This window comes from Rattus norvegicus, chromosome X, assembly GCF_021556685.1.
Source record: "Rattus norvegicus strain SHRSP/BbbUtx chromosome X, alternate assembly SHRSP_T2T, whole genome shotgun sequence".
Taxonomy (NCBI): domain Eukaryota; kingdom Metazoa; phylum Chordata; class Mammalia; order Rodentia; family Muridae; genus Rattus; species Rattus norvegicus.
In genome coordinates this window covers 149,896,669-149,905,964 of record NC_141554.1, presented here as the reverse complement: position 1 = coordinate 149,905,964, position 9,296 = coordinate 149,896,669, and the positions used below count along the sequence as shown (strand labels likewise).

General features: G+C 38.3%; 1 pseudogene; it reads right to left on the bottom strand.

Annotated features, from left to right (window-relative positions):
• Nucleotides 1-7,144: 7,144 nt before the first annotated feature.
• Nucleotides 7,145-8,273, bottom strand: Actg1-ps8 (actin, gamma 1, pseudogene 8; annotated as a pseudogene).
• Between the last annotated feature and the right edge of the window lie 1,023 nt (nucleotides 8,274-9,296).

Here is a 9,296-nt window from a genome sequence, read left to right as displayed (position 1 = left end):
CCTGATTTAACTTCGATACCTGGTATCTGTCTAGGAAATTGTCCATTTCCTCAAGATTTTCAAGTTTTATTGAATATAGGTTTTTATAGTAAGATCTGATGATTTTTTGAATTTCCTCTGAATCTGTAGTTATGTCTCCCTTTTCATTTCTGATTTTGTTAATTTGGACGTACTCTCTGTGTCCTCTCATTAGTCTGGCTAAGGGTTTATCTATCTTGTTGATTTTCTCAAAGAACCAACTTTTGGTTCTGTTGATTCTTTCTATGGTCCTTTTTGTTTCTACTTGGTTGATTTCAGCTCTGAGTTTGATTATTTCCTGCCTTCTACTCCTCCTGGGTGTATTTGCTTCTTTTTGTTCTAGAGCTTTTAGGTGTGCTGTCAAGCTGCTGACATATGCTCTTTCCTGTTTCTTTCTGCAGGCACTCAGCGCTATGAGTTTTCCTCTTAGCACAGCTTTCATTGTGTCCCATAAGTTTGGGCATGTTGTACCTTCATTTTCATTAAATTCTAAAAAGTTTTTAATTTCTTTCTTTATTTCTTCCTTGACCAGGTTATCATTGACTAGAGCATTGTTCAATTTCCACGTATATGTGGGCATTCTTCCCTTATTGTTATTGAAGACCAGTTTTAGGCCGTGGTGGTCTGATAGCATGCATGGGATTATTTCTATCTTTCTGTACCTGTTGAGGCCCGTTTTTTGACCAATTATATGGTCAATTTTGGAGAAAGTACCATGAGGAGGTGAGAAGAAGGTATATCCTTTTGCTTTAGGATACAAACTAATAGAAGAAAAACTAGGGAAGCATCTGGAACACATGGGCACTGGAAAAAATTTCCTGAACAAAACACCAATGGCTTACGCTCTAAGATCAAGAATCGACAAATGGGATCTCATAAAACTGCAAAGCTTCTGTAAGGCAAAGGACACTGTGGTTAGGACAAAACGACAACCAACAGATTGGGAAAAGATCTTTACCAATCCTACAACAGATAGAGGCCTTATATCCAAAATATACAAAGAACTCAAGAAGTTAGACCGCAGGGAAACAAATAACCCTATTAAAAAATGGGGTTCAGAGCTAAACAAAGAATTCACAGCTGAGGAATGCCGAATGGCAGAGAAACACCTAAAGAAATGTTCAACATCTTTAGTCATAAGGGAAATGCAAATCAAAACAACCCTGAGATTTCACCTCACACCAGTGAGAATGGCTAAGATCAAAAACTCAGGTGACAGCAGATGCTGGCGAGGATGTGAAGAAAGAGGAACACTCCTCCATTGTTGGTGGGATTGCAGACTGGTAAAACCATTCTGGAAATCAGTCTGGAGGTTCCTCAGAAAATTGGACATTGAACTGCCTGAGGATCCAGCTATACCTCTCTTGGGCATATACCCAAAAGATGCCTCAACATATAAAAGAGACACGTGCTCCACTATGTTCATCACAGCCTTATTGATAATAGCCAGAAAGTGTACGAACCCAGATGCCCTTCCACAGAGGAATGGATACAGAAAATGTGGTACATCTACACAATGGAATATTACTCATCTATCAAAAACAACGAGTTTATGAAATTCGTAGGCAAATGGTTGGAACTGGAAAATATCATCCTGAGTGAGCTAACGCAATCACAGAAAGACATACATGGTATGCACTCATTGATAAGTGGCTATTAGCCCAAATGCTTGAATTACCCTAGATCCCTAGAACAAACGAAACTCAAGACGGATGATCAAAATGTGAATGCTTCACTCCTTCTTTAAATGAGGAAAAAGAATACCCTTGGCAGGGAAGGGAGAGGCAAAGATTAAAACAGAGACTGAAGGAACACCCATTCAGAGCCTGCCCCACATGTGGCCCATACATATACAGCCACCCAATTAGACAAGATGGATAAAGCAAAGAAGTGCAGACTGACAGGAGCCGGATGTAGATCGCTCCTGAGAGACACAGCCAGAATACAGCAAATACAGAGGCAAATGCCAGCAGCAAACCACTGAACTGAGAATAGGACCCCCGTTGAAGGAATCAGAGAAAGAACTGGAAGAGCTTGAAGGGGCTCGAGACCTTATTTGTACAACAATGCCAAGCAACCAGAGCTTCCAGGGACTAAGCCACTACCTAAAGACTATACATGGACTGACCCTGGACACTGACCTCATAGGTAGCAATGAATATCCTAGTAAGAGCACCAGTGGAAAGGGAATCCCTGGGTCCTGCTAAGACTGAACCCCCAGTGAACTAGACTGTGGGGGGGAGGGCGGCAATGGGGGGACGGTTGGGTGGGTAACACCCATAAGGAAGGGGAGGGGGGAGGGGGTTGTTTGCCCGGAAACCGGGAAAGGGAATAACACTCGAAGTGTATATAAGAAATACTCAAGTTAATAAAAAAAAACAAACAAACAAAAAAAAAGAAATACTCAAGTTAATAAAAAAAAAACAAAAAAAAACAAAAAAAAAGAATGTGCATTCAACCACAAAAAAAAAAAAAAAGAAAGAAAAAAAAAAGATAGGGAGCTTATGTTCAGGAAACCAGGGAAGGGAATAACATTTGAAATGTAAATAAAAAATATCCAATAAAAAAAGAAGAAAAAGAAAATTCAAACTAGTTCTACCTCTAGCTGCTAATTTTTATTTATTTTTTGTTTTATTATTCTTTAATCATTGTTTACAGTCCACATTTTATCCCCCTACCAGTCCATCCTCTGACTGTTCCAAATCCCATACCTCCTCCCCTACCCTGTCTCAAAGAGAATGTCCCGCACCCAACCCGACCCCACCAGAACTCATGACTCCCTGTGGCTTCCAGTCTCTTGAGGGTTAGCTACATCTTCTCTGATTGAATTGTCTGCTGCATATGTGCTGGGGGCCTCATATCAACTATTGTTTGTTGCTTGGTTGGCAAAAATATTGCTATTGCACCCTTCTAGCTTTTAAAGAAGAGTCCTAAATTCCAACAATTTTGAAGAAACAATTAAGACCTATTCATACATGTTATAAAAATTGATCTTTTAAAAAATCAGAGTTTATTTAAATAAAAAATATAGCCAGGACAATAATGGCACTATTAACATGAATATAAATATATCTGGACTATAATAAAGATTAAAAGGGAATAACTCAGAGCATTGTAAAGCTAATATTATACATACTCTGTTTTCATTTCACTGTGATCAGATTTTTTATGATCAAAAAACTTTAGTCTCCCTCCGTAGCTTCGATAATTTGTAGTATGGGAAAAAATGAAAGACTATTAGACAGGTTCAACCATAATACAGGTACATAAGTAGAACTATTTTTTTAAAGGTTAACTTTTCTTTTTTAATGTATTTGAGTAATTTGCATGAATATATCTATATGTGTAGTATATATGTCTGTTTACACCTAAATAAGTCATCATGTATCCTCAAACTGGAGTTACATGTTGTTGTGAGCCACATTGTGGATTATAGAAACTAAGATTGGGCCCTCTGCAAGACACTAATATACAGGTAACTGTTGAGCCATTGCCATTAGAAGATTAATGTGAAATCACTATTTATAAAGAAAGGTCATTAAAGACAGTTGAAGACAAGAACTTCAAGGCTCATATATTGATAGAAACAATACATTTTCAAAGGCCATTTAACAAAAACTATTTTTAGGTTCAATGCATTTGCAATCAATATCCCCATGAAATTCTTCATAGAAATACAAAATGTAATATTGAAATTTGTGTAGAAACACAAAATATCCCTGTTACCAAGACAATTCTGAGGAGGAAAATAAGATAACACAGCAGTTAAGAATATTCACTGTTCAGCTGACTGAGACAAATGTAGAAACATACAGTCAACCATTGGATTAAGGTTAGGAACCCCCATGGAAGGATTGGAGGAAGGGCTGAAGGAGTTGTAGGGGATTACAATTCCATTGGAAGAACAACAGTATCAAATAACCTGGACCCTTCCAAGCTCCCTGAGACTGATTCACCAACCAAGGAGCACACATGGACTTATCCATGGCCCCCGGGGTATAAGTAGAAGAGGACTGCTTTGTCAGGCCTCCATGGGAAAGGATAAGCCTAATCCTGTAGAGACTTGATGCACCAGGGAATGGGATGCTGTTAGGAGTAAAGTGGGGGTTGGGTGGGTGGAGGCAAAAGGGGAGGGGAAAAGGGTGAAGAACTCAGGGAGAGGGGAAACGGCAAGCAAGGTGGGAAATATTTGGAATGTAAATAAGTAAAATAATTTAATAATAACAAAAAAGAATACTCACTGTACAGGCAGCATACTTGAGGGGATCTGATATTCTCTTTTGGTTTCTGTGGAAATTGGCACACATATTCACATATACATATACAGACACACATATACACAAACAATTACAGAAATAAATTAAATCTTAAAATGATGCTACATGCATTACCAGATCTAAGATATACTACAAATCTACAGCCATAAGAATACCATGATAATAGCAAAAATATACATACATAAAAGAAACAGAATAAAGAAACTAATTTAGATCTACATGACTATAGCCTCCTGACAATTTCTTTTGAAAGAGATATCACAAGTACAAAGCTGAAAAGAGATAGCATCTTCAAAACAAACTGTTGGAATAACTGAATGTCCATATACAGAACAATGTGCTTAAGCACTTATCTCTTAACTCTGAAGGAACCCACTCCAAATAGACTGAAGATCTCAGTGTAGAATGTGAAACATCAAGATAATATGGTAGAGAGCTTACAACACTGCCTAAGTCTACATAAGAATTCTCTAAATGGGATGCAAGATACTCAGAAAATAAGGACAGGTATTGAGAAATGGGAACTTGAAAATTGAATAGTTTCTCTGCAGCAAAGAAAGGTAAGAGTCAAGTGAAGACGCTGTCAACTAAATGGAAGAAATTTTTGACAGCTAAATATTTGCTTAGTGCCTAAACTAAATAGAGTATACACAAGAAAGGATAAAGGAGACCAATAACCCAACCAAACAAGGGCCTATAGACACAAAAGGAACTTTTAATAGTAAAATAAGTATAGATTTTTACTAAACATAATATAAACAGACATCCTTAGAAATTTGAAATGGCAAATTTAACATTGAGATTTTATGTCATCACAGTCAGAAAAATTGAATTATGAAATGTTTAGATATACAAATAGAACTGGAAAAAGTAAATTGTATGAGGTAACCTAGGTGGAGAAAACCTAGGAGATTTAATGCTTTAAAAATAGAACTATAACAAACATTTTCTGATATTAGCCAAGCTTATTATAGAAATGATCTTCATAAATATACATTGAATTTCATGTTATGAACATTTCCATAGTTTTTGTCAATGTCATGTAGTAACTCATAGATTTAGTTAAAAATCTTTAGCTTTATTTTAAGGTTTAGATGCATTTTCTACTGCTACAGTTTTGAATCAAGAGTATACAATGAATAAATTAGTTATGTCTGTTGGAGTTTGCAGGCTATTCATTATTTGTCCCATTGATTGCAAATTGACAAAACTTCTGCTACACTAAGTATTATGAGACTTGATGACCATTACTGTTAGTTACTTAGTACCATACCAGGAAACTGTTATGTTGATTGTAGTGGTTTGAATAGAAATGACCCCCAGAGAGTCGTGTATTAGAATGCTTGCTTCGTAGGGAATGGCACTATGAAGAAAAATTATGTCACTCTGAGGCTGGCCTTTGAGATCTCAGTTGATTAAGTGAGACCTAGTGTGGCCTATCCTTGTGCTATCTACAGATCTAGATGTAGAATTATCAGCTACCTCTCCAGAACCATGTCTGCCTGCATGCTGCCATGTCTCCTGTCATGACACCGATAGAATAAAACTAAAACTTCAATCCAGCATCAATTAAATGTTTTCCATTCTAAGAATTATTGTGGTCATGTCATTTCTTCACAGCAATAGAAATCCTAACTAGGACAAAAAAATGGATATGAAGAACAGACTGGGGTATTGTTGTGATAGGCCTGAGTATGCTTTTGTTTGGAGGAATGTGAACATTAGAACTTTGAGTTACAAAAGCAGTTAAAATCAAGAATAGTAATCTAAAATTCCCTGACTTGTATAAATTCTAACTTAAGTTCATTTCATGTATTTATTAATTGATGCTCTTAAAAAATCTATGAATGATTTAACAGTAGAAATGAGAGATGTTTTATTAAAAAAATTCCAAGTGTCTGTTCACATTCTAAGCCAAGATATTTATCATTATCTAAGAGAAAGCAAACCATATAATAGACATGCTAAAATTAAAATCTTGCCCAGAATTGAACTGGTATAAGGAGGGGGAAGGTAGTACTATCATAGCAATGTGTCTTACCTTGGATTATATCCTATTGCAGGTGATAGATTGATCCTTTATTTTTCTTTTTTGTTTGGGTTTTTTTTTGTTTTGTTTAGGTTTAGTTTTTGTTTTTTGTTTTTCAGTTACTGCAGCACTTTTAGTTTCTTTACAAAATGGCGTGTTGCTAGAGCCTAATGTGCTCACTGAACAGTAGAAAACCAAAATTTGTAATTTCTTTAGGAACTGAGTACAAAAACCTTACATAAATTAAAAGGATGAATACATTTACAGGTGTAGATGTAAATGTTTCCAACTCAAGACAAGTAACAACCCATGGCGGTCAGGAGGGGAAAAACATGAATGGAAACTGGATCCTAAGGCTGGGACTTTCCCACCCTGATAGACTGGCAAGAAGGAAGTGGTAACTGGTTCAGGAACCCTTGCCAGCCTTGGGATACCCTGGAAGTCTGCCCTTGATTAATATCCTGCACAGATCACTATGTGGTGCTCACAGAGTTCCACTAAACTGGGGACTTATTTTTCACAGCGTGTTCTTCTCAGCCACCAAGTGACCAAGCCACATGAACTAAGGACTAAACCAAGATATTCACAGGGTGTTAAACATAGATCAAGGGAATAGTTAACTTGAGCACAAGGTCAAAAATAAGCAACAAGTTCTATGATCTAGTGCTGATATCAGATACTACCTTCAAGGACAAATTTCTTTCAAAGGCTTATTCCAGTTTCATGAGACTAGCATGAGGTGTGTACATTTGTCAGGGAAAATTGATACTTCAGAATCAGCTTAAGCAGCAGATAGATGCCTAGCACCTGCTCAATCCATCTAGAAGCATTTATAATGGACAATGGAGGGGCCTGACTCATCATACTCCTGCTCGCTGTTTCACCTATGGTAGAAGGTGGACAGTGAGGCCAGGATGGAGCCACCAATCCAGACTGAGTACTTGCGCTCAGGGTGAACAATGATCTTAATCTTCATTGTGTTGGGTTCTAGGGCTGTGATCTCCTTCATCCTGTCAACAATGCCTGAATACATGGCGGTACCAACAGAGAGTACTGTATTGGCATACAGGTCTTTGAGGATGTCCACATCACACTTCATGATGGAGTTGAAGGTGGTTTCATGTACGCCACAGGACTCCACGCCCAGAAAGGAAAGCTGGAAGAGAGCCCCTAGACACCAGAACCGCTCCTTGCCGATGGTGATCACTTGCCTATCAGGCAACTCATAACCTTTCTCCAAGGAGGAAGATGATGCAGAAGTAGCCATTTCTTGCTCAAAATCCAAGGCAACATAGCACAGCTTCTCCTTTATGTCACTAACACTTTCCCTCTCAGCAGTGATGGTAAAACTGTAACCCTGTTCAGTCAGGATCTTCATGAGGTAGTCTGTCAGGTCCAGGCCAGCCAGATCCAGATGCAAGATGGCGTGGAGAAAGGCATAGCCCTTGTAGATGGGCACTGAGTGTGTGAGCCCCATCACCAGAGTCCATGACAATGCCAGTGTTGTGCTCAGATGCATATAAGGACAGCACCGCCTGAATGGCCACGTACATGGCTAGGGTACTGAAGTCTTTAAATATTATCATGTCATTTTCTCTCTGTTAGCTTTGGGGTTCAGGAGTGCCTCAGTCAGAAGCACCGGGTGCTCCTCAGGGGTCACATGCAGCTCCTTGTAGAAGGTCTGGTGCCAGATCTTTCTCCAGGTTATCCCAGTTAGTGACAATGCTATTCGTGCTCAATAGGATACTTTAGGGTCAGGATACTTTGTTCTAGGCCTTGTCACTCCATGTAGGAGTCTTTCTGGCCCATGACCACCATGACTCCCTCGTCTCAGGGGCAACTGACAATGGAGGGAAACATGTCCCATGGCCGGCAAAGACAGTTTTGCACATGCCAGAGCCATTGTCAATGACGAGTGCAGCTATTTCTTCTTCCATTGCTATCAGCGAAGGAGAGGGCTACGAGAGCAGCGGAAAGAAGCAGCAGAATAAGCCATAGGAGTGTGAGAGTGATCCTTTATTTTCTTCTTGCTTTTGTATTGAAATTCAGCCTTCTATATTTCAAATCCCACTTCCTTTAAGCCAATGACCACTTACTTGGTGGTATATTGGTTTTGATTATTTGTTGTTCTTTTGGTTTGTTACTGTTCCTCTAATGTTCTAACTCTGGTCTGTATCTACCTTTGAATTAATCGTACTGTGATGGCTCTGCTAAAGGTACTCAAATACATTCATCTCTCAAAATAGAAGGATCAAGACATTTTTTATAAAATCTCTATACCAGAGATTTATGCTCAAATTAGACATTGAGAATTATAGCACAAATATCAATAAAATTGAATTTTCAAGTATGAAAAAAAGCAATGTTTGACTTCTTGCAGAACTACATATTTTGGTATGTTCACATCACCTAGATGAATTTATGATGCATTATGCAGGTGGTATTTAGGTTCTGATTCAACCTGCACATGTGAGGAGCAATTTGTTAAATATAGGGCATGTGAGGTAATTTTCATGCATTGCATATTTTTTTAAAAATACACTATAATCCTACAGAATGGACAGAACTAGTTATATAATATCCCAGATAAGGGAGCACATATTCAAGGGTCAGCAGAATTTCTGAAGCTCATAAGACTACCAAACAGCAGAACTAGGATAAAAATTGACTTTTCTAAACCAAAAGTCATGACTATTTTACCACACTAAGATGGTGTGTGTGTGTGTGTGTGTGTGTGTGTGTGTGTGTGTGTGTGTGTGTGGTAAATGTTTGTGAGGCATACCCTTATAATCCAGAGACAGACACAGTTAAACGTTGTCCTCTATTTTTCTTAACCTTATTGCCTTCCAACAAGGTCACTCACTGAAATGATGGCAGCTGTTTTGAAGAGGCTAGTTATTCAACAAGCTCCATCAGCCTCTACCTCTTCAGGGCATCCACAATGCTGAGACTACAGGCCATGTCATTTTTAT